This window comes from Thalassophryne amazonica, chromosome 5 (assembly GCF_902500255.1).
Source record: "Thalassophryne amazonica chromosome 5, fThaAma1.1, whole genome shotgun sequence".
In the NCBI taxonomy this organism is placed as follows: domain Eukaryota; kingdom Metazoa; phylum Chordata; class Actinopteri; order Batrachoidiformes; family Batrachoididae; genus Thalassophryne; species Thalassophryne amazonica.
Window position 1 is genome coordinate 52,652,397 of NC_047107.1, and position 26,464 is coordinate 52,678,860.

Genomic DNA, 26,464 nt, shown 5'->3' on the forward strand with positions numbered 1-26,464 from the left:
ATGTTCTCTGTGAATTTGAAGGCTTTGGCAGTAATAGAACTGGACTTATGCTGAGCACAGACAGATAGACAATACCCTTCGCAATACCCGATAGTCATATTTGATGGCCATCGGGTAAAAATGATTCACTTTTACAAAGTGATGTGTTCTGGACCTCCTGAGTTCATTGTACTTTACCATTGTCCTGTGTGTGGGTCAAACCTGTGAGGACTGTCAAACCCTTTTCATGTTGGCACAGAGAAGCTACCATCTGTAGACAATCATGATCAATAGTTAGCGGTTAAGAGGCCTTGGCAACTTTGGAACTTTCAGCACCATGGAATCAATCAGTGGCTGAATATTTAATTTTGACACTGTGCTCATTTCAGAAAACCCAACATAAATCAACAGCTGGGAACCAAATTCTTATTTGGTACTTCCTGTTTTTCTTGTTGTTTAATGCTGGCAAATTATACTGTATTTCTTGTCTTTCTGATGCCTGATTCTGTATTTTCTCTCTGTTTAAGGTGCGGCTCCTTCCAGAGATGGGTGTGGTATTTGTGCTGGAGACCCTCCTGTCCTGTGCACCAACTGCATTTCCTGTATATTCGTTTTGTGAATTGTTCTGTAATTTATGTCCGTAGCATGGCCCAAGCAGAGGGTCACCCCTTTGAGTCTGGTCTGCTTGAGGTTTCTTCCACAGAGGGAGTTTTTCCTTACCACTGCTGCTCTGGGGGTTAGTAAGGTTAGACCTTACTTGTGTGAAGCACCTTGAGGCAACTCTGTTGTGATTTGGTGCTATACGCGTATAAATGAAAATAAATTAAAAATTGAAAAATTATTTTACTCAAACCATGTCCTTAAAGAGAGATTTGTCTTGATGCCCTCTGGGAGGCGCTATCTAGGAAAACAAACAGATATGCAAATTCCCTTGTTCCTTCTGCTATTAGACATTTAATGTTGACAGTGCTTAGCTTGAGACCTTCATGGCTGGATCCTTGGCTGATGTCTTATATCCTGTTTTCTGACATTCTTGTGCAATATACAACAATATACAGTATGTGTGCATGTGATAATGTCATGTCCCTTGCTGCGACCCATGACTGCAAACTGAATTGCCCCTTGGGGATAAATAAAGTTTTCTGAATCTGAATCTATTTTCTATTATAAACGTGCAATCATTTTGCCCCAGAAAAAAAAAAACCCAAACAGTTCAAGGAAATCACTGAAAATCCAATATTGCCATAAATCTTCAGCCATAACTCTTCAGTGATACTCTCAAACCCAAACTACTTGAGGGCCACTGGTTATGTTTTGGCCACGCAGGAGGGACGCTTAAAAAAAAAAAGATTAAAATATCTTGGGAGTTGTTGAGCTAACTCAAAGTTCAAACAAAAAGGATCTTGTGACAAAAAAAAGGCTGCTATTCCTCTTATTTTTAATCTAACGCTAAATCTTGTTTGTGAATGCTGAATGTGAAAAATGTTACACACGCTCATGGAAATTTGTGGGATTATGCATGAAATATCATGTTTAACTTTTCATGTGATATCATATGAACTACTTACATTGTTTTTTTCTTGAGCAGCATTTCTCAAACAGTGGTCTGCAGACCACTGGTGGTTCATGAGTGACTCCTAGTGGTCCGTGAGTATATTGCTAAAATATCCCATTTTAAATTAATATCATATTCTAACTGAAAAGTGTTTTGCAAAACTCTTTAAAATGACTCCAAAGTCTAATAGATATATAGTAGAAAATATGTATTAGTATTATAATTAACTCAACTTTTAACCGAGCGTGAGGTCTGTATGGGAAAATATCAGATGGAGGTGTAAGTACGGACTGTGTGGAAGGCACAGCGGTCCGATAATCCCATACATACCGCGCAAGCGAGGTTAATGATTTGTTTATTATATGGCTATAATATATGCAAACACACAAACTTGCCGTATCACAAGAATATGAAAGCTGCTGATGGTTTTGTGTTCATAGTCATCAATCTGTGTGTTTTTTCTGATGCTGTTTAGATATTTATGGGGTCTTTCTATTTTGTAACGAATGGGATACATATTTCGGACTGTCATGCTAACCAGTCGGATATGGGAACATACTGGACAGGAAATGAGAAAAATTACTGCACGCGTAGCGTCGTAGCGATATAATAAAAAGTATTATTGTTTTTCGATATTTTGGAAATTAAGTGGTCTGTGAGATTTTTTTGATTGGTTAAGTGGTCTTTGGCCTGAAAAGGTTTGAGAAACACTGATCTCGAGTCAGTTTCTCTGGATGTTCAGGTTTCACTTTATTGTGGTTATTAATAGAATATAAAAATATTGCCTTTATGAAATTTGTCCTCTGTATTTAACCCATCCTAATTACAGTTAGACACAATCCAACCATAGGGAGCAGTGGGCAGCCACAGTCCAGCACCCGGCTACCAACTCCAGATGTAGAGATGCTGCCCTGGCCTGTCAGAGAAATGAGCAGAACCTAAATAAGCATGTTTTTGATTGTTGAAAGAAACAGACACGGGAAGAGCATGCACAGTTCACACAGAAAGGGTAGGAAAGGATCCCAAACCTTCTTGCTGTGAGGCATCAGTGCTAACCACTAAGACACCGTGCCGCCATAAAGAAAGACTTCAATTTAATAATTACAAAAATCCCACCAAATTAGATCGGGTATTTGTGGACTCTAATCAGACATGAACTATCTGCAAAAATTACTGTTTTCACATAATTGGAAATATGCACCTAATGATGGTTTGACAGGCAAGATGATAGTTTACCGTAATGACTGTTACTATATTAGAGCCTTCACAGCCTTTTCTTGCCATGCAGAATAGCCTGTCTGTTGGGATTCAAAATGCAACTTCCAGTGACTCTTTTAAGACTAGCCTTAAAACCTATCTATTTTCTATTGCTTATCATTACTTTTATGGGTTTTATCTTCTTTTAATTATTTTGCTAAAATACATAGTTGTTTTGTGGTTGTAATTGCTTTTACACTGTGATACTGGGATCTCTGTTTCATGTTGTTCTGGAGCTATGTTCAACACTGATTTTTTTCTTCATTTAAAGTGATTTATAAACAAATTCATTGTTATTATGTAAGCATTAATTTTTTTCCATGCAGAATGAAAATATGATGGTTAAATTTCATGATATGTGTCGGCTCGTACTGTGGACCCAAAGACAACTTCCTTCTCACATTCAGCCAGTTTGAGACTCTTGTGGCACACTGTTTGTATGGTCATAGATCACGTGTCGTACATGTGCATGAAACCTCTCACAGAGTGAATCACTTCACCTGTGTGCCCAGCTTTCATGTGTTATATATGCAATATGTAATTATTGTATTGTATGTAATATCTAATTCTGAAAATTCGAGTTGAGTTCTGACAATTCAACTTGGTAGCAGTTTGATAAAATATTAACTGGCTGAGTGGACATTTACAGTGAAAACTTTCATGCACACACTAAGCTGCACCAATAACAGAAGCTCAAGACTGATACTGCAGCAGAAAAAACCCTCTGAGGTTATAATGTGAAGAGATTAATAATAATTGTTCATGCACAAAAGTCATAATCTGCATCTGTGGGCTAAGTGAGGAGCAGTGATGTGAGTCTGTGGGTCTTCTGTGGGCTGCAGAAAAGATGCAACTAACATACTTTAACCACAGACAGCCTGGTCCTCAGGCAAAGCTGAAATACCCACATCACCCCCCCCCCCCCCCCCCATCCATACCCCCTCCTCTACCCTTTAGCAAATCTTCCACATTTTAATCCAATAGTGCATATAGAGCTCAGGGAAATGATATTTAGAAGACAATGAGTGCCCTGCAGAGGAAAAGAAGGGGGGGGGGGGGGGGGGGGGGGGGGGATTAGAGTGAATCTCTGAAGTGGCTTTGACTCTCCGACTGATGGAGAGTAATTAAAGCAGCCTACTGTTGTCGATGTAGCTAAAGGGGGATAATAATGAAACAACACAGCACAACTTGGCCCTGCAGCATGTTTGCTTGGAGCTCTGATTAGGAGGACAGTCACTATGCATGCAGTTTATATCACCTTACTCAGGGGCGTAGGCAGAAATCATAAAACGGGTAGGCCCAGAAAAAAATCACACGGGCCCAACCTTTGGGGTTGTAGGTAAGGTGTAGGTATTATAATACACCGCTTGAAAAAGTATGCCTCGTTTGGCCACATTAAAAACCATCAGAACAGACACCAACATGATTCGTGGCAGTTGCAATATAATATTAACAATTAGGCCTATTTAGAAGAAAAAAGTAATTAATGGTCTCACACTTACATTTGATGAATCCTTTTAATGCTACAGCAGGAGACGACGGGGTTTTTGTTGAACTCTCTTATCACGTCATCATAGTCCAACGATTCGGTCAGTTCTCTTTCAAGGGAAAGCACGGAGAGTGCATTCAGTCTGTGAGTCAACATGGATGTTCTGGTGGACGTTTTTATCCGATTAACAGTAGAAAACTGCCGTTCGACAGTGCATGTTGTTATTGGCATTGTGATGAGGGCCCGCAGAAGACTATTTATTTGAGGAAAAATGTCGTCCCTCGTTTATTGCGGGAGTTACGTTCTAAAAATAACCTGTGATAAGCGAAACCCGTGAAGCAGTCAGCGCTATTTTTTGCAATTATTATAGATGTTTTAAGGCTGTAAAACCCCTCACTACACACTTTATACACTTTTCTCAAACAGGCATTAACATTTTCTCACTTTTCTCTCTTGTGTAAACACTCTCTTTTTTCTTCTGGGCGAGAAGATTATAAACAGACACACGCAGAACACATTGCGCGTGCTCTCCCTTCGCTCACTGCCTCCAGAGGTACGGATGCGGGATCCGCAAAGAATCCAAGTCCTCTCTCGGTGGCCACGGAGCTCTGCAGCTGCGGTCAACATCCGCATCAAAACAGTGAGCGTAGTCTCTGGACCTGTTGCCAAATTTGGCGCAATTCCGCACAGCAGACAAGAGGGCGGTGTGATTGGCCCGCAGCTGCGTTTACCGAGCCCGCAGAAAGCGCATCGGAGGCAGTGAGAGCAATCGCGGTGATGCGGACCGGTGCCACGACCTGCCCGCCTGATAAGGACGCAGAACACAATGCGCAGTTAAAAAAAAAGCATGCAAAATTGCACTAAAAAAATCCACGAAACTGCGAGGCTGTGAAAGGTGAACCGCGTGATAGCGAGGGACCACTGTACTCTGAAAATGAATTAATAAAAATCACAGAAGATGAACCAGATTTTTTTTGACAAAATGTATTAATTGTCGCTCAGTGCTAATGCAATACCATATCATAGGAATACAATGAGGCAACAACAGGTGACTGTCGAGTGTCGACTCAGCCTTCTCATTGGATGGGGCGGGCCTGGCTGACAAGTGGGCAGGCCCAGGCCCATCCAGGCCCTCCCCTGGCTACGCGTAAGAACTTACTACTGTGTTCATGTTACATTTTTAATTAGGTTTAAAGTTAGAGATGGCAGGTCAAAAATAATAATATTACTTGTAACCAGTGGTGGCTCCAGAGGCTTTTTCTTGGTGGGCTAGTTTGGATGTGGTTATTGGTTATTTGTAGTAAATATTTAGAAGGTCCCAGTCTTTGGGGTTCTGGTGCTTCCTGTTTTACCGTGTACATAGTTGTGAGACTTGAATGGTAACCAGAGACTGAAGGTGACAACTTATGGTGCAGCTGGACACAGCGCTTCACTTATTCCACATTTTGTTATGTTAGAGCCTTATTCCAAAATGGATTAAATTACGTATAAGTCACTCGGGAGGAGCTCGGAGTTGAGCCGCTGCTCCTCCATGTCGAAAGGAGTCAGTTGAGGTGGCTCGGGCATCTTTTCCGGATGCCCCCTGGACGCCTCGCTGGAGAGGTGTTCCAGGCATGTCTGGGCGGCTTTGCTTGAGCTGCTGCCCCCACGACCCGACTCCGGATAAAGCGGAAGAAAATGGATGGATGGATGGATTAAATTAATTTTTTCCCTCAACATTCTACTCACAACATCCCATAATAACAACATGAATTTTTTGTTAATTTTTTGCAAAATTATTCAAAATAAAAACTAAGAAATCACATGTACATAAGTACTCAAACCCTTTGCTCAATACTTTGTTGATGCACCTTTGGCAGCAATTACAACCTCAAGTCTTCTTGAATATGATGCCGCAAGCTTGGCGCACCTATCTTTGGCCAGTTTTTCCAATTTCTCTTTGCAACACCTGTCAGACTTCATCAGGTTGGATGGGGAGCGCCGGTGCACAGCCATTTTCAGATTTTTCCAGAGATGCTCAATCGGATTCAGGTCTGGGCTCCGGCTGGGCCACTCAAGGACATTCGCAGAGTTATCCTGAAGCCACTCCTTTGATATCAGGTTGTGTGCACTCTGGAGCAGGTTTTCATCCAGGATGTCTCTGTACATTGTTGCATTAATCTTTCTCTCAATCCTGACTAGTCTCCCAGTTCCTGCTGCTGAAAAACATCCTCACAGCATGATGCTGCCACCACCGTGCTTCACTGTAGGGATGATGCCGGCCGGGTTTTCTCCAAACATGACGCCAGACATTCACACCAAAGAGTTCAATCTGTGTCTCATCAGACCAGAGAATTTTGTTTCTCATGGTCTGAGATTCCTTCAGGTGCCTTTTGGCAAACTCCAGGCGGGCTGCTATGTGCCTTTTACTAAGGAGTGACTTCTTTCTGGCTTCTCTATCATACAGGCCTGATTGGTGGATTGCTGCAGAGATGACCGTCCTTCTCGAAGGTTCTCCTCTCTCCACAGAGGAATGCTGGAGCTTTGACAGAGTGACCATCGGCTTCTCCCCTGCTTGCTCAGTTTAGATAGGCGACCAGCGCTAGGAAGAGTCCCAGTGGATTAGAACGTCTTCCTTTTACGTATGATGTAGGCCACTGTGCTCATTGGGACCTTCAAAGCAGCAAAAATGTTTCTGTACCTTTCCCAAGATTTGTACCTCAGGATTGTCTCCAGAAAATTCCTTTCACCTCATGTTTGGTTTGTACTCTGAGATACACTGTCAACTGTGGGACCTTATATGTAGACAGATGGGTGCTTTTCCAAATCATGTCCAATCAATTGAATTTACCAGACCCGGTGCCAGAAAAAAAATATTAAGGGGGCGATGAGTTTATCACAGGGGGCGGGGTCGCCCTCCCCCTCAAAAAAAAGTGCGCACCGGAGGAGACGTGCGCTCCTGGAAAGCTCATGTATTTAGGCTACACCGTTGTAAGAGACTGACTAAGAGTGAAGAGTGATGACAGTATTTTTTAAATTATTATTTGAACGTATAGATGGTCGAGATGATCTCCTGCATACCACACAGAGCCGGTGTTCTGTCGAGATGAGGTGCGCCAACTTTCGATACTCTGAGCTGTGACGTACCTTCAAGTTGTCCAATAGGAACGACGCGTCGGGCCAAAACACGGAAGACTCGTGGCAGAAACCACTGAACTGTACAAAATGGATTGGACCAATCCGATTGGTGCAGAAACCACTGATCTGTACAAAACATTAATGTGTGACAGGACTGCTCATTTATAGAGCAGTTTTCTGAAGAAAAATCATTGGAAATGTTTTTTGTTGTTGTTTGTTACCTCAAAATTTCTGATCACTGTTAAAAAAAAGTTTAGAACACTTGTAATTAAAATAGCTAAATAAATCAATAAATGGTTTGTTAGAAACCTTTCATCTGTAAATTAAAACCACCTGTTATTTCAGATTAGATAATTTCTTGTTTAACATAAGGAACCTCAGACATTTATTTTTAGACAAATAAAATAACATGGAAACTTGTATATTTTTTTAAGTCTGGTAGATTATTTATATCTTATTTCAACCAGAAAAACAAACACTAAATAAATACAAATGTTTATTATAAATGCAAAAGGAAATAATTTAACAATGACTGCAGTGTGATTGTAAAGTAGGATTTCTGTGACATAAACCTCATGATGTTTTATATATATATATATATATATATATATATATATATATATATATATATATATATTAGTCATTTAAACTTGTAATTTCATCAAAATATGTAATTGCCTTTAATGTTATCAGGACAGTCATTTCTAAAATATGAATTTGAGCACAATAAGTGGAGAGCTTCTACCTGTGCAAATGTCTTTTGACTTTGATTCGTGGACATTTTTAATGATCCGTTCATTTATTGTTAAAATATAAAATGAAGCAGCTTTTTAAAAAAATAATAAAATAGTTGCTGTTCAAAGAGCATTTTAGTTAGAAGCAGGTGATGTTATGCTGGATTCTCGGGACCAGATGAAGGTCTCTTCTGCAGTTTTGAACTCTGGTGGTGTTGCTGAAAAGCAGAGATGTTTTCTTTCGACTGGACTTCATGGTGTTCAGCTCATCAATGGAAATTTGGTTGTCTGCACAGCAAATGTTCCTGATTGGGACAAATAAAAATATTCTTTAAATATAAGAAACACTAAACAGTTTATATATATAAAAAGGGGGGAAAAACGACAAAAAATGATGGAAAAAATGCCCGAAAAAATAAGTTATTTAAAGTTGAGCTTTTGTGGTGTCTGAAAAAAGCTGTAGTTTTATTTTGTAAAAATAAAAAAGACTGAACCATTTAGAAATTAAAGTGTTCACTCAGATCAACTGTGCTAAAAGGCTACGCTAACGTTCGCCGATCATTAAACGTTCACAGTTCAGTAAACCTCACGTTTATTTTTATATTATTCTCACCTCAGTAAAGCTGCAGAACTAAACTCTGTTGGGCAAACTGGGACTTCGCATATATCCAAAAAGTGGGAGATTTCGGACTGAGTGGGTTTGCTCCATCACCCTTGCGGCCTGGATCGCTCTGCCCAGTGATGATGCCTGAAGGCCGGCTTCTCCGTGCGGGTCGGCCGCTGTCGCGGTTCGACCGATATCCCACCAAGTCGACAGTCCTCCCTCGGTTGGCGTCACTCCGAAAAGTAGCTGAAAAAAGCTTCTCCCAGCAGGGTGATGGGAGAATCGTTCTACTGCTGGTTTCTAAAGGTTTTTTGTGGTTCAGGCGACGCAAATTCAAGATGGCGATCGCTGATCTTTTTTCAGATTGTGGAAACAGCCAGAGTGTGACGTGGCCGTAATCTCTGCCCCCCCTTTTTTTTTCAAAACCCCTTGCCGCTTCCGAAGTGACGCATCTGACGTCACGACGCATTGGAAACACACCGCCCTCTGCTGCACTGACAAGCGCAACCCTCAAATTATCAAATCGCTTGAACACAGACACACGCCATATCCGTTTGTTTTAAAATTAATTACTTTAGTTAATTAATTTGGTTTATTTGTTAAATATGTGATATTATTGAATAACTAATATTTTGCTATATTTTCCAGTATTTATTTTTCTTTCTTTTTTCTTTTTTTGATAACTCTAACGTCCGAGGGGGCGAGGTTGATGACGTGAGGGGGCATCACCCCCAAACGCCCCCTCGTGGCGCCGGATCCGGAATTTACCCCAGGTGGACTCCAATTAAGCTGTAGAAACATCTCAAGGATGATCCGTGGAAACAGGATGCACCTGAGTTCAATTATGAGCTTCATGGCAAAGCCTGTGAATACTTATGTACATGTGATTTCTTACTTTTATATTTTTAATACATTTGCAAAAATCTCAAAAAATTTTTAGATTTTTTTTTTACATTGTCATTATGGGGTATTGTGTGTAGCGTTTAGAGGGAACAAAAAAGAATTTCATCCATTTTGGAATAAGGCTGTAACATAAAAAAGTGGAAAAAGTGCAGTGCTATGAATGCTTTCCGAATGCACTGTAACACCTTTGCTATTAAGTCTATTTGGAAGATCCTTGAGTACCCCTGGAATGATGTTGTAGTTCTCTGGGTATGACCCAGCATGCAGGTGCCTTAGTGTTGAGGACCTCAGGGGTTTGAATAGGGCAAGACGACGCCCACGTTTTCCCTGGCTGTGGTACATAGATGACCACCTTAAAGAAGTGGAAACTGACCAGTAATCTGCCTGGGTGGTTGCTATTCAGGACTCAAGCATGTTCCATGATGTGTAGAAACAGTAATAATACAATAACATGCTTTTGGAGGGCGGTATGCATTTTCAGAGGCCCGACGTTCATGACCAGTCGCCCAAAATGAGAGATATTCACCTGAGTTAGACGAGGACGAATATCTCTCATTTTGGGCTATCATACTGTCACGGCTCCTAGGGTGGTGGTTCTTGGTTCTTGGTGGTGGCTTGGTAAGTTGGGTACTACAAAAATTTTCAACAGTTTGAAACTCTCGTGACTCCCCCTCTAGCTGCCACCTTATCGTGGTGGGGGAGTTTGCATACCTGGATGATCCTAGGAGCTATTTTGTCGGGGGCTTTGTGCTCCCTGTAGGGTCTCCCAAGGCAAACAGGTCCTAGGTGACGGGTCAGACTAAGGGCAGTTCAGAACCTCCATGACCAGTAAAAGATCAAGGACCATGACGTCGCCCGGTATGGTGGAGCCGGGGTCCCACCCTGGAGCCAAGCCTGGGGTTGGGGCTCGCGCGCAAGCGCCTGGTGGTTGGGCCTTAGCCCATGGGGCCCGGCCGGGCTCAGCCCGAAAGAGTGACGTGGGCCCGCCCTCCTGTGGGTTCACCACCTGCAGAGGGGGCCATGGGGGTCGGGTGCAGAGAGGATTGGGTGGCGGTCGAGGGCGGGTGGCCCGGCAGCCCGGTCCATGCTCACAGCCCCTGGCTGTTGGGATGTGGAATGTCACCTCGCTAGAGGGGAAGGAGCCTGAGCTTGTGCGGGACGTTGAGAGATACCGACTAGAGATAGACGGGCTCACCTCCACGCACAGCTTGGGCTCTGGTACCCAACTCCTGGAGAGGGGCTGGATGCTTCATTTTTCTGGCGTCGCCCACAGGGAGAGGCGGAGAGCTGGGGTCGCATTGCTTATTGCTCCCCAGCTCAGTCGTCAAGTGTTGGAGTTCACTCCGGTGAACGAGAGGGTCGCGTCCCTACGCCTCCGGGTCGAGGACAGGTCTCTCACCGTTGTCTCGGCCTACGGGCCGAGCGGCAGTGCAGAGTACCCGACCTTCCTGGAGTCCCTGGGAGGGGTACTAGATAGCGCTCCGACTGGGGACTCCATTGTTCTCCTGGGGGATTTCAAGGCCCACATGGGCGGCGACAGTGAGACCTGGAGGGGGGTGATCGGGAGGAACGGCCTCCCCGATCTGAACCTGAGTGGTGTTCAGTTGTTGGACTTCTGTGCTAGTCACAGTTTGTCCATCACGAACACCATGTTCGAGCACAAGGGTGTCCATAAGTGCACGTGGCACCAGGACACCCTGAGCCGGAGGTCGATGATCGACTTTGTAGTCGTATCATCTGACCTTCGGCCACGTGTCTTGGACACTCGAGTGAAGAGAGGGGCAGAGCTGTCGACTGATCACCACCTGGTGGTGAGTTGGATCCGCTGGGAGGGTAGGAAGCTGGTAAGACCTGGCAGGCCCAAACGTATCGTGAGGGTCTGCTGGGAATGACTGGCGGAACCCTCTGTCAGCGAGGTCTTCAACTCCCACCTCCGGGAGAGCTTCTCCCAGATCCCGGGGGAGGTTGGAGACATGGAGTCCGAGTGGACCATGTTCTCCACCTCCATTGTCGATGCGACTGCTCGTAGCTGTGGTCGCAAGGTCTCTGGTGCCTGTCGTGGCGGCAATCCCCGAACCCGGTGGTGGACACCGGAAGTAAGGGATGCCATCAAGCTGAAGAAGGAGTCCTACTTATCTTTGTTGGTAGGTGGGACCCCAGAGGCAGCTGACAGGTACCGGCAGGCCAAGCGTGCCGCAGCCCGTGCAGTCACAGAGGCAAAAACTCGGGTCTGGGAGGAGTTCGGGGAGGCTATGGAAGAGGACTATCGGTCGGCCTCGAAGAGATTCTGGCAAACTGTCCGACGCCTCAGGAGGTGGAAGCAGCTCTCCAACAGCACTGTTTACGGTGCGGGTGGGGAGCTGTTGACCCTGACTGGGGATGTTGTCGGGCGGTGGAAGGAGTACTTCGAGGATCTCCTCAATCCCATCGTCACGTCTTCCGAAGAGGAAGCAGAGACTGGGGACTCGGAGGCGGACTCATCCATTACCCAGGCCGAAGTCACCGAGGTGGTTAGAAAGCTCCTCGAGGGCAAGGCTCCTGGGGTGGATGAAATCCGTCCTGAGTACCTTAAGTCTCTGGATGTTGTGGGGCTGTCTTGGCTGACATGCCTCTGCAACATCACGTGGCGATCGGGGACAGTGCCTCTGGATTGGCAGACCGGGGTGGTGGTCCCTCTGTTTAAGAAGGGGGACCGGAGGGTGTGTTCCAACTATAGGGGATCACACTCCTCAGCCTCCCCGGTAAGGTCTATTCCAGAGTACTGGAGAGGAGAATTCGACCAATGGTTGAACCTCGGATTCAGGAGGAGCAGTGTGGTTTTCGTCTTGGTCGCGGCACACTGGACCAGCTCTACACGCTCCATTGGGTTCATGGGAGTTTGCCCAACCAGTCCACATGTGTTTTGTGGATCTGGAGAAGGCATTCGACCATGTCCCTCGGCGCACCCTGTGGGGAGTGCTCCGGGAGTACGGGGTCCGGGGTCCTTTGCTAAGGGCTATCCGGTCCCTGTACGACCGCAGCAGGAGCTTGGTTCGCATTGCCGGTAGTAAGTCAAACCTGTTTCCAGTGCACGTTGGCCTCCGCCAGGGCGGCCCTTTGTCACCGGTTCTGTTCATTATTTTTATGGACAGAATTTCTAGGCGCAGCCAGGGTGTAGAGGGGGTCTGGTTTGGGAACCACAGAATCTCGTCTCTGCTGTTTGCGGACGATGTGGTTCTGTTGGCTTCGTCAAATCAGGACCTTCAGCGTGCACTGGGGCAGTTTGCAGCTGAGTGTGAAGCGTCCGGGATGAAAATCAGCACCTCCAAATCCGAGGCCTTGGTTCTCGACCGGAAAAAGGTGCTTTGCCCTCTTCAGGTCGGTGGAGTGTCCTTGCCTCAAGTGGAGGAATTTAAGTATCTCGGGGTCTTGTTCACGAGTGAGGGACGGATGGAGCGTGAGATCGATAGACGGATCGGGGCAGCATCTGCAGTGATGCGGTTGCAGTATCGGACCATCGTGGTGAAGAGAGAGCTGAGTAGGGGGGCAAAGCTCTCGATTTACCGATCGATCTACGTTCCGATCCTCACCTATGGTCATGAGATTTGGCTCATGACCGAAAGAACGAGATCGCGAGTACAAGCGGCCGAGATGACTTTCCTCCACAGGGTGGCTGGGCGCTCCCTTAGAGATAGGGTGAGGAGCTTGGTCACTCGGGAGGAGCTCGGAGTCGAGCCGCTGCTCTTCCATGTCGAAAGGAGTCAGTTGAGGTGGCTCGGGCATCTTTTCCGGATGCCCCCTGGACGCCTCGCTGGAGAGGTGTTCCGGGCACGTCCCACTGGGAGGAGGCCCCGGGGAAGACCCAGGACACACTGGAGGGACTACATCTCTCGGCTGGCTTGGGAACGCCTTGGAGTTCCCCCGGAGGAGCTGGAGGAGGTGTGTGTGGATCGGGAGGTCTGGGCGGCTTTGCTTGAGCTGCTGCCCCCGCGACCCGACTCCGGATAAAGCGGAAGAAAACGGAAGGAAACTCTCGTGAAACTTATACAAATCTTCTCTCTGTCAGTCTGCAGTCTTGCTTTGTTTTGAAGGTGATCATGGTCATTCTTGGAGATTCGTGGACAATTGTTCCACAATAGAATCTTGATAGACTCTTGATGGTATCTTATGCAATGATACTAGCGTCTTGAGTGTTAAGGTGTTATGTTAAATCATGATGATTCTTGGTTGAATCATGATCAACTGTCTTCATTATAATACGGTCAGAGTCTGGAAGGAGGTCGTGTGAGTATTTAGGATATGGCCAGGATTTTCCACAATAACTTTGAGGTGGACAATCTTGATCAAATCGTTTATTTTCTAAATGTGGCTTTATCTTCAGTGGTCTTATTTAATGTATATTGTTATCCAACCTTACACAGACAAATGTATGAAATGTATGAAATTGTCATTTCCAGTTCACTGACTCTCTGCTGGAATTTACACGCCAAGTTATCAGCCTCTTTAAACAGTATGGAAGATTCAAGGAATTGATGGAAATACTTTAAAAAAGCTGTGAAGGACTAATTGGTATAATTAGGAATTACTTGGAAAATGAGTGACTGTATTTAAGGGTGTACAATATATGTAGAACCAGTACATTCTTGTATTCAACAAGAGAGAAACAATTGTCAGACTTTTGGCAGACTTTACATCTTTCAAGAAGGAGGCTCCAAGTTAACACCCAGGAATGAATGAATTTTACTCTGAAAGGTCAAATAGAACCTCACAGTCTCTTGTTAGAAATTCTTTACAAACATGATGTCTCGACACATGTGGTCTCTTGTTTGCAGACTATTTGGCTAGCAGGACTCAGTGTGTTCAGATGGCTGGTGTTAACTCTGCCTTCCTCGAGGTAACAAAAGGTGTCCCTCAAGGCTCAGTCTTGGGACCTATCGTGTTCATACGTTGTACTACTGACCTGTGTATCTGTGTACAAACCCATCAAATGGCTTCTATCATCTACAGTGAGGAAAATAAGTATTTGAACACCCTGCGATTTTGCAAGTTCGCCTACTTAGAAATCATGGAGGGGTCTGAAATTTTAATCTTAGGTGCATGTCCACTGTGAGAGACATAATCTAAAAAACTAATCCAGAAATCACAATGTATGATTTTTTTAAATAATATATTTGTATGTTACTGCTGCAAATAAGTATTTGAACACCTGTGAAAATCAATGTTAATATTTGGTACAGTAGCCTTTGTTTGCAGTTACAGAGGTCAAACGTTTCCTGTAGTTTTTCACCAGGTTTGCACACACTGCAGCAGGGATTTTGGTCCACTCCTCCATACAGATCTTCTCTAGATCTTTCAGGTTTGGAGTTTCAGCTCCCTGCAAAGATTTTCTATTGAGTTCAGGTCTGGAGACTGACCAGGCCACTCCAGGACCTTGAAATGCTTCTTACGGAGCCGCTCCTTAGTTCCCCCTGGCTGTGTGTTTGGGGTCATTGTCATGCTGGAAGACCCGGCCATGACCCATAGTCAATACTCTTACTGAGGGAAGGAGGTTGTTTGCCAAAATCTCACAATACATGACCCCATCCATCCTCCCTTCAATACGGTGCAGTCGTCCTGTCCCCTTTGCAGAACAGCACCCCCAGAGTATGATGTTTCCACCCCCATGCTTCATGGTTGGGATGGTTTTCTTGGGGTTGTTCTCATCCTCTAAACATGGTATGTCGAGTTGATTCCAAAAAGCTCTATTCTGGTCTCATCTGACCACATGACCTTCTCCCATGCCTCCTCTGGATCATCCAGATGGTCACTGGTGAACTTCAAACGGGCCTGGACATGTTCTGGCTTGAGCAGGGGGACCTTGCTGCCCTGCAGGATTTTAAACCATGACAGCATCATGTGTTACTAATGTAATCTTTGTGACTGTGGTCCCAGCTCTCTTCAGGTCATTGACCAGGTCCTCCTGTGTAGTTCTGAGCTTTCTCAGAATCATCCTTACCCCACAAAGTGAGATCTTGCATGGAATCCCAGACCGAGGGAGATTGACAGTCATCTTGTGTTTCTTCCACTTTCTAATAAATAATCATAACTGTTGTCTTCTACCAAGCTGCTTGCCTGTTGTCCTGTAGTCCATCCCAGCCTTGTGCAGGTCTACAGTTTTGTCCCTGGTGTCCTTAGACAGCTCTTTGGTCTTGGCTATGGTGGACAGGTTGGAGTTTGATTGATTGTGTAAACAGGTGTCTTTTATACAGGTAACACGTTCAAACAAGTGCAATTAATACAGGTAAAGAGTGCAGAATAAGAGGGCTTCTTAAAGAAAAATTAACAGGTCTGTGTGAGCCAGAATTCTTGCTGGTTGGTAGGTGTTCAAATACTTATTTGCAGCAGTAATATACAAATAAATTATTAAAAAATCATACATTGTGATTTCCGGATTTTTCTTTTTTTTAGATTATGTCTCTCACAGTGGACATGCACCTAAGATGCAAATTTCAGACCCTCCATGATTTCTAAGTGGGAGAACTTGCAAAACCGCAGGGTGTTCAAATACTTATTTTCCTCACTGTATATGCTGATGACACTATATTCTATTGCTGCTCAAATTCAATGACACAGACATTTGAATTTTTGCAGTCCACTTTTGATGTGGTGCAGACCCATCTGGAGAAATTCAAACTAGTCCTGAATGCAGAAAAATCCAAATGAATGTTTTTTCTCTAACTCACCTGTTTCCCTGGAGAACATACCATCAATCAAAACTGCCCGAGGTAATGCTCTTCAGCTAGTCAGCATCTACAAGTATTTAGGAATGACTATTGATATGGAGCTTTCTTTTAAAGTTCATTTTAAACACTTGCTCTCAAAATTAAAGCTGAAGCTAGGCTTCCTTTACAGAAGCAAGTCATGCTTCTCCTTCAGTGCTCAGAAGCTCCTGATAACTGCTACCTATTGGACTATGGCAATGTTGTGTATAGGTGTGCTTCATCCAGTTGTGTGCAGTCCTTGACCCAGCTGTATCACTGCACCTTAAGATTCATCACTGGCTGTAGCTGCCTCACTCACCACTGTGAGTTGTATGCCAAAGCGGGCAGCCCTCTTTGTCTGTCAGGCGTTATGCACATTTGTTGATTCTGGTTTACAAAACTCTTATTGGTCTGGTTACGACCGGACTATCCAGCCTACTTCAGACACCTGATAGCCATTATGCTCTGTGCTTGAATGACATGTTATGTTTTTGTGTACCTCGTGTCCTCACTGAAGCAGAAAATAATGCCTTTAGTTTTTCAGCTCCCTGTGATTAGAACGTCCTCCAATCCAAACTGAAAAAGCCCAGACTGACTTCATTCAACACCTTCCGGTCTATTTTACGAGATCGCGAATGGGATTCTTTTTTGCAATGCCGGGATTTCTAAAACTAAATCTGCCTGAGACTTTACACCATGCGCAATGTTTTTATGACCAAGTTGATTGTATTTTATTTATCACCAGCATTCTCATGTTGATGTTAACCTGTCCATTATGATGTGTGCTGCTGCCTTTCCTGGCCAGGTCATCCTTGCAAAAGAGTATTCGATCTCAATGAATTCTTCCTGGTTAAATAAAGGTTATTACTATTATTATTATTATTATTATGATGATGATAATACAAGCTTGGTGTACCTATCTTTGGACAGTTTTGCCCATTTCCTCCATCAGGTTGGATGGGAGCGTCGGTGCACCACCATTTTCAGAGCTCTCCAGAGATGTTCAAATGGATTCAGGTCTGGACTATGGCTGGGCTATTCAAGGACATTCACAGAGTTGTCCTGAAACCACTCCTTTGATATCTTGGCTGTGTGCTTAGGGTCATTGTCCTACCGTTACCCCAGTCTGAGGTTAAGAGCGCTCTGGAGCAGGTTTTCATCCAAGATGTCTCTGTACATTGCTGCATTCATCTTTCCCTCAATCCTGACTAGTATCCCAGTTTCTGCTGCTGCTGAAAAACATCCCCACAGCATGATGCTGCCACCACCATGCTTCACTGTAGGGATGGCGCCCGGTTTCGTCCAAACATGATGCCTGGCATTCACACCAAAGAGTTCAATCTTTGTCATCAGACTAGAGAATTTTGTTTCTCATGGTCTGAGAGTCCTTCAGGTGCCGTTTGACAAACTCCAGGCAGGCTGCCATGTGCCTTTTAGTAAAGACTGACTTCTGTCAGGCCACTCAACCATACAGGCCTGATTGGTGGATTGCTGCAAAGATGGTTGTCCTTTTGAAAGGTTCTCCTCTGTCCACAGAGGAATGCTGGAGCTCTGACAGAGTGACCATCAGGTTCTTGGTCACCCCCCTGACTAAGGCCCTTCTCCCCCAATTGCTCAGTTTAGAGGATGGAGGCCACTGAGCTCACTGGGACCTTCAAAGCAGCAGAAATGCTTTTGTACCTGTTGTGTGGCTGGGGTGCCTGGCTGGCTTTTGTTTCTGTTTTCTGTCTTTCCTTCCAGGTGGCATGCGTTCAGGACTGAGTGGCTGATGTGTGGCTGAGTTATCAGGACCTCACCCTGATCACCTGAGGTTTGTCATGTGCAGCTCGTCAGGACTCACAGCTGTGGTGCATCTGTATGGATTGGGGCATGGTTGCATTTAAGTCTGGAGTACACAGTGTGTATTTGCCAGAGACTCGACCTTGTGACCAGACGGGTGAGATCGACGTTTGGAGAACCATCTCATCATTATGGACGCAGAGACCGTACCAGGTTTGATGCCATGGTCTGTGAAAGAGGAGGGGGTGAGGTCTCACGCTCGTCAGCACACTTCCTGAGGTACTTTAGGTTTTGTGACTAACATGAGTACAGTCAGTAGATGTGGTGTCCCTCACAGCTTATTATATTGAGCTGTTATGTTAGTCGTTTAATCAGCTTCCACTGCAGTGGAGAATTGAACTGGGTGTTCCATGCCTGCAGGGTGGGAAGCTGATTGGTGATTAAGCCAGGAGGTGTTTGCTGATTATGTACACCTTTGAGTGGTCTCTCTGTGTGTGGAGTGGTGGACTCACATTATGGTTTCTTCTTTCACAGACTCGGTTGGTCGCGGCCACCTGGGGGGTGTCGGCGGGGTCCTTGGGTCCGAACTGTTCTGGCTCCAGACCGTTTGTGCTGCTGGGAGCACATCGTTTTTCCACCTCGCCAGACCGCGCACTTATTGGTTATTAATTGAGCACTCACTGTTATGTCATTAAATTCTGTTATCCTTTGAACCGTGCTCTGTTTTGTTTATGCTGGGTCCTAATGTCAAACGCTGGGTCGGTGCTCCGACTGCGTCCGACACATAACAGTACCTTACCCTGATTTGTGCCTCCAGACAATCCTGTCTCGGAGGTCTGCAGACAATTCCTTTGACTTCATGTTTGGTTTGTGCTCTGACATGCACTGTCAACTGTGGGACTTATATGTAGACAGATTTGTGTCTTTCCAAATCATGTCCAATCAACTGAATTGACTTTACAGGTGAACTCCAGTTAAACTGTAGAAACATCTCAGTGATGATCAGTGGAAACAGGATGCGCCTGAGCTCAATTATGAGCTTCATAATAAAGGCTGTGAATACTTATGTACATGTGATGTCTTGGATTTTTTTTAATTATTAAAAATCAATTTGCCATGGTATATATATATATTAGGCCTGTTAACATTAACGCGTTAACGGCTGTGATTAATCTGGAAAGCTTAAAGTGTTAAAAAAATAACACCATTTAATCATATCACTAAGTTTGACCACAACGTCCTCCGTAGTCAGCCTGCGTGGAAGTTTATGTTCCTGGGGTGAAAGGTGAAAGGTGGGGCACATGCACCCTGCAAAGATGAGCAAGGAAAAAGACGCAGGTCTGCTTCACGGCAAATTTTGTTTTAAAAAGCTACCTAATGGACATATGGATAAAACCAAAGTTTGTGTACATATTACTGTGATGAATTGTCTTTCCATCGAAGCACAATGAGTCTACCACCTTCGGGCAAAGCATATATTTGCTAATGTTAGCAAAGACGTTAACAACAGTGTGGGATCATTAAGCTGCAGTCATCAAGCTACACTGGCAGAATGCACCACACTCAGACTCATCAACAAAAACACAACAACTAAGTTAAATAATGCAATTGCTGAATGGGTTGCTACAGACTGCAGACCCATCAACATTGTTGAAGACGAGGGGCTTCAGGATCTCATACAGAAAGCTACAGGTGACCCATTATATAGAACACCTTCAAGGGGAACTATTGTCACAAGAATTCACTAATTGTATGGAAATGAAAAGGCCACCTTTGGCCAGCTGGTCCAAAGGTGGACCAGCTGGCCAAAGCTATGTTTATTGCACTGACAGGAGACCATTCGACAGCACTACACAACCATAACTACTTCGGGGTAACGGCACACCTGATTGATGATAGCTGGTGACTGCACTCATTTGCAGTAGGTGTAGTGAAACCAGAGTAAAGACATTTTGCTGAAGCATGTGCTCATCAGTTTCTTGATGTTGCTAAGGAGTGGGAAATAACAGACAAGGTTACCACTACAGGAACAGGTAGTGCTCGAAATATGATGGCAGCAGCCAGGAGTCTGCCATTTGAGCACTTGCTGTTTGTCGCACACATGATACAGCGGGTTATTACAGTGTCCCTCCAAGACAGTGGGTTTGACGGTGCTTTAGGCAAGTGCCGTAAAATAGTTGGACATTTGAAACACAGTCCTGCAAACACAGCAGAGCTAAAGGTTCAGCAAGCCTGCCATGGACAAACAGAGGAGTCACTTGTCCAGGATGTACCCACTTGCTAGAACTCAACAATGGAGATGATAAAGCGTGTTCAACGCAACAAAGAGCCCCTAATGGCAACACTAGCCCAGCAGAGGCACAACTTGACCGTGCTAACCCCAAGTGAATATGACAGGATAGGAAAGTTGGAGACTCTGCTGGAGCCATGCAGGTAAGTTGATTTCTATTTTCTCTCTGAGTTTCTTTTCTCTAATGTAGTTGTCACATTATTACTGTCTGTTAGAAATAATTTTAGGCACTCTGCCATCTTCTGCGCACAATGGAGATCACAGATGTTGACCCTGCCTACATTGCACGCTTCAAAGCTGCATTCACAGAGGACCTCAACAAAGGAAAGGAGAACACAAAACTGTCATGGTTAAAGGTATTAACAGCTTTAGACCCCCAATTCAAGGACCTAAGATGTGTGCCCAAAGCAGAGACGAAAGATGTCTGGCAGAAGCTTAATGAGATGCTGAAAACTAAAGAACCTGTATTATGGCCCTGCAGTGAGGATGTGGAACCTGAGCCACCAAAGAAGAAGCTGGCTCTTCTACTGATGGGGTGAGAATCAAATTCTGATGAGGAGGAACTTTCCACCGACAAAACACTGGACAGGTACAGGGCAGAGCCCAGTGCCAGCATTGACTCATGTCCACTACAGTGGTGGTCTGCACACAGTGGTGCCCATAGTAAGCTGGCCCAGCTTGCACAAAAGTACCTAGCCACACCTGCCACAACAGTTCCCTGTGAGAGACTCTTTTCTTTGGCAGGGCACATTGTACAGAAGAAGAGGTCAGCTCTGTTGTCTGAAAATGTCAACAAGCTGGTCTACCTGAGCAGCTGGTTAAAAGAAACGTAGAGTACAAACCAGCTGACTTGAGCCATAGCACACATAGTTTAATTCAATGTTATTCAGTGTTAACTGAACACAGTTCAATGTTATTCCATTAAGTGTGTAAAAAAGGACTGTTCATTTTGTGCCTTATGAGACAATTTTGAAATTCACTTTATTCAGCTTTCAGGCAACTTACTGTAAATGCTGGTTTTATTTCGGTGAAATGTTACATTTAACAGACAAGCTGTTTACATTTGCTTTGAAGCAGAAGTGATTGTAACTGTTTTATGTGCTTGTCTACTATTTAAATTGGCAGTTCATTTTGGGTAATGCCAAGCACTACTTGAGTCACTTGCCAGTCTGATGATGTGGCACTTTAATCAGTTAACCCTTCTGCACTGTTAGAAATGAGAGCCTAGTTTTAGTTAGAGGTATGCATACAACAGCAGAGGTTGACACACACAGGTGCCTGTTGATGAACAGGTTAACCCTCTGGGGCCGACGCCGTTGTATATGACGGCTAAGACCAAGTTTTAAAGGATTCAAGGATTCAAAGGATTCAAAAGAATTTATTGTCATATGCACAAAAGAACATGTTCCCTGCACAATGAAATCTGTCTACTGCATTTAACCCATCCTAATTGCCAATTAGGAGCAGAAGTCGCCATTAGGCACCCGGGGACCAGCTCCAGATGTACATCCCTGCCTTGGTCAACAGCAGGGCTGAGCAAACCAAAACCGACCCATAACAAACGACACACACATAACACACAACACACATAGGCCACACATAGCCCGTCTGCTTTCACAAAAGTGAAAGCAGACGGAGCACACAGAGAGCCTCTGATGACAATCTCACATGCTCAAACAAAGAGTGTGTAACTATCAGGATTGCTCCACTAGTTTGCATGTGAATGTTACTGGATAACTCTGTTGCTTTCTCTGCGTAAAGCACTGTTTACCATATCAATGGAAAACAAAACGCATAGACCATTTTGTATATATTGTTCAAAATGTGGATTTGTGTTTATTGTTTGAACCTTTTTGTTGTACAGTCTTTCACACAAGACCTCAAATTTACCTTTATAAAGTGTCAAAACAGTTGTTTATTATAGTTTGCTGTGTGTTTTGAATAAATATGTGTAAAATTATTTTTCGCTTTGTTTTTTCCTTGCCTATTTTTGATTGTAAACCTTTATTACATTTATAAAACACAACAAAAACATATACATTCTGAAAGCACAGGTTGTCCTGAAATAATACATAATAATAATAAAACATTTATGCCAGGTGAGTGAACTGTCCAAAAAATGCCCTCGGACCCCAGAGGGTTAAAAGAAAAGGAAGATCTTATGACCGGAGTCATTAAGCACAAGGTCATTGTTTTTCAAATAATGTTATTCACCTTAAGAGTGTGAAAGGGACTGTTTGTATCTCCAAGGCACTATGGCATTCATTTTCTTTTTAAGCTTTCTTAATGTGACATTAAGTTGGGTGAAATATCACGACAGCATACGATCAAGCAGTTTAAAGTCACTTTGCAACAGAAGTTGGTTTGTACTTGATGGTTGTGTGCTGATAGATTTAAGTTAATGAATATTACTGCTCAACAGACACTGTATTTTAAAAACCAATATAAGATGATTTATTAAATAAAGTTTAAAAATTTTGGTTTGTCGAATATTTCTTGATTCAAACACCACAACTGTACTTCTTTAATCTCAAAACAAAATTCAAGTCAATTGTAGTATTTAGGTATAATTTGTAAAGCCCATGAGAATGTGTGATTAATCATGATTAATCACAGAGTAGACGTGATTGACTTGATTCAATTTTTTAATCATAACTGGTACTCATGGTTCTTGTGCATGCAGCAGAAAACACAAGGAAAGTGCTTCATAAGAGGAAAGCAATGACAGATTGTAAGAAAAGTGTTTCCCTCTTTTGTGCATCAATGATTTTTTTGCACATACAAGCATGATGAGCACCAGTTATGTGCACCCCTGTATATATTAGATCCAAACTCTGGATTATATAAATCATGGAACAAAGGCCAAAACTGATGTTGTGTCTACACTGAACGTAATGCATGTACTTATATAGTCAAACATTCCATGTGAGGTGTTTTCATCCAGTTGCTGTCAGGTGTACAGCAGTGAAAAAAACTAATCTGCACATGCACGCATAAGCCAACGTTTTACGCCTGATTTCCGCTCAAAATTTTGAACATGCACAATACTTTCTGATGAACTCAGTGGACATCAGCTGAACAGTGTTTCAGAGCGGATTCCGCCATATTGAATTAGCAGCCAGAGAGAGACCAGCCATTGATGTCACACTGTCTCTCCACTCTGATTAGCCCTCAACCCTCCCCCCTAAAAAAAAAAAAATTAAGATTTGCATGATTCTTAGCAAAAAAATAGGAACTGAACCTTTTGACCTCTTGAACTAGGTCAAGGTTAGCCATCTTTGAACTTGTCAAAGGTCTGTGTCCCAAGAATGTTCCTTGTGAATCTGAAGACCCTGGCTTCGCAATAGCCGATGGACATATTTTGATGAACTCGGGGAAAAATCATTTGGGAACAACAATGAATGATGATAGGCTATTCATACATGTACTTATATGGTTTGCCTGTATTTTGTATGGGCTAAAGTAATTTTTCACCCAGTACGGCGTATGACCAATTTGTATGCACTGAAACGAAAATTTCAAAGTTTGTTTTTTTGTTTCTTTTTTCATTAACTTCATTGACTTTTTTTTTTTTTTTGAATAGAAACGCTGTTTCATTTTGTTTTGGCATCAGTGATTTGGTCTGTAAATAAAGACAGTTTTAGTGAGCAATAATTGGATTAGATGTTTGTGCCTTTGGGAACTTTTGCACAGTTTAAAACCACACCAGACCAGACGTTTTTTTTTTTACCGGAACCCATCAAATATCGCCATCGGGTATCGTGAAGACTTGGCGTCCATCCGTCTGTCTGTGCTCAGCATAAGTCCAGTCCTATTCTTGAGGTCGGCACCCACGTGATGTGGTGAAGTGGCTAATCCAAAGGCAAGAATTCGTACTTCTGTGACTGGCCGCTCGTTGAAAACATGCTCGGGTTGTGTGCTGTTCTATTGAAATAGGATGGTTTTTTATCGTCTCTAACTTGCTTCTAACGGCCAGCTGACAGCTCTTACTGCCTCAGACAGTGAGATTTATACAGTAAGATGACCTGAAATGAACCATTGTACATTAAACTGACTTTATTGACGAGTCTGACCCCTTTGAAAAGTGACCAGTTTACATGTATTTGTACTGAGCTCGGCAATGTTTTCACCAAGAAAGCCTGCCCCTTGTAGTTAAATGCTCGGCTGACTGGATTTGAAAATTACTACCAGAGTTTTAAAATTCACAGGGAACAATCTTGTGACACAGACCTTGCACACGTTCGAAGATGGCTAACGTTGACCTATTTTAAGAGGTATTTTAAGAAGTCAAAAAGTCACATTCTGTTTCATTCTGTTCCATTTTTTGAGGGGTGGGGTGACAGCCAGCCAGAGGAGAGTGGCACCGTGACTTCAGCGACTAGTCTAGCTAGTTGCAAGCTCAGTTTAGTTTGCGTGTAAATATAACCTCTTTGTTATGTATTATGTAAAAGCTAGTGAGAAATAAACGCTTCTAAAATGGAAAATGCTGTTTTTGGAACCTGATAACCAGTGGTGAGCACCGCTAACCAAAAACTTAGATTCGATAACCCAGGGGTGGGCAGCAAGGGCCGAGACACTGCAGGTTTTCCTGGCAACAAATCACCTCAGCAGGTGGGTTGCCGATGAGCTTCTCCCCTGAGCATAAACACCTGGTCGTTAATGAAATCACCTGCTGAGGTGATTGGTAGTAAGGAAAACCTGCAGGGTCTCGGCACTTCATGGCACATGATTGCCCACCCCTGCATCGGATAACCATTAATCTGATAACTGAAAAGTTATCTTTTATGATGCTAAAACGATAAACTGCTAAAAAAATATCTTTATTACAGATAACCAATAACTTTTAGTACTGATTCAGACACAGCCACATCAGATTACACTGTTGGCTTCTGATAAACCAGTTTCACTTTAACTTTTCACTGCTGGGTAAATTCAAGGATCACAAATCACACATAAGAACGTACGAAAAATGAATGAATAAAAAATAAAACCCCAAACACTGTCATCATCTTTCAAACGCAGTAAAATGCAGTATTAGAAGTCACAGTTTATCTCGGTATTAGATACATCGTCATTTACGAGCTAAAAGCTGCTGCTTTTTTTGCACGCTTTGAACTCTGCAGCTTAAACAACCGAAATGCGTGCATTAATGCATTGATTGGCAGAGTAAAATACACGTAGTAAATATAAATTCCTACCTGTTAGTTTCAGTGGGATTCATCTGAATAAATAATCCACATAAAGCGTTTTTTTTAATCCAAAAGTGTCTAAATGTCAAGAAAAGTCCTCTGTACACATAGTTGCACTGTGAGAGCTCCTCTCCCCCACCGAGTCTTGGCAATTAAATTACAGACACAAAGAAATAAAATAAAATAATGTTAAAACTAGTCCCTTTTGTTTTTGTGTCGAATGGACTCACTCACTGTAACGTCCAAAGTGAACCTGAGCTACGCTACCCACAATGCTCCCTGCGTCGACCAGCCAATCACATTTTGCACTTAATGATGATGTCATCAGCAAGCAACAGGCATCAGGCCCGGCGCCAGAAAAAAATATTAAGGGGGCGATGAGTTTAAAAAAGTGCACACCAGAGGGTACGTGCCTCTGAGCGTGCGTAATGAATTGGGTGCGCTCCTAGAAAGCTTGTGTATTTAGGCTACACCGTTGTAAGAGACTGAGTAAGAGTAAAGAGTGAGGACAGTATTTTTTTAATTATTATTTGAACATATAGACCCTTGGTCAAGTGATCTCCTGCATACCACAAAACCAAGCCAACAACTGATTTGCAGAAACGACACGAGACAGTAGATTAACCCCACATACAGCCCCCATCACAAGCGCAAACACAGCACAATTGGGCATGACAGTCACACAACGGGTCAAAGATAAACCTTTCATGTAGATATACAGTGGTCCCTCGTTTATCGCGGGAGTTACGTTCTAAAAATAGCCCGCAATAGGCGAAATCGCGGATTTAGACAGTGTTATTTTTTACAGTTATTATAGACATTTTAAGGCTGTAAAACTCCTCACTACAC

General features: G+C 43.6%; 1 long non-coding RNA gene across 1 annotated transcript; it reads right to left on the minus strand.

The window, feature by feature from the left end:
- Nucleotides 1-4,583: 4,583 nt before the first annotated feature.
- On the minus strand, nt 4,584-19,900 carry LOC117509785. Its single transcript, XR_004560520.1, has 3 exons — nt 19,722-19,900; nt 8,764-8,767; nt 4,584-4,595 (listed from the first exon to the last, which is right to left on the minus strand). It is a non-coding gene; the product is annotated as an uncharacterized LOC117509785 (long non-coding RNA).
- Nucleotides 19,901-26,464: the final 6,564 nt, after the last annotated feature.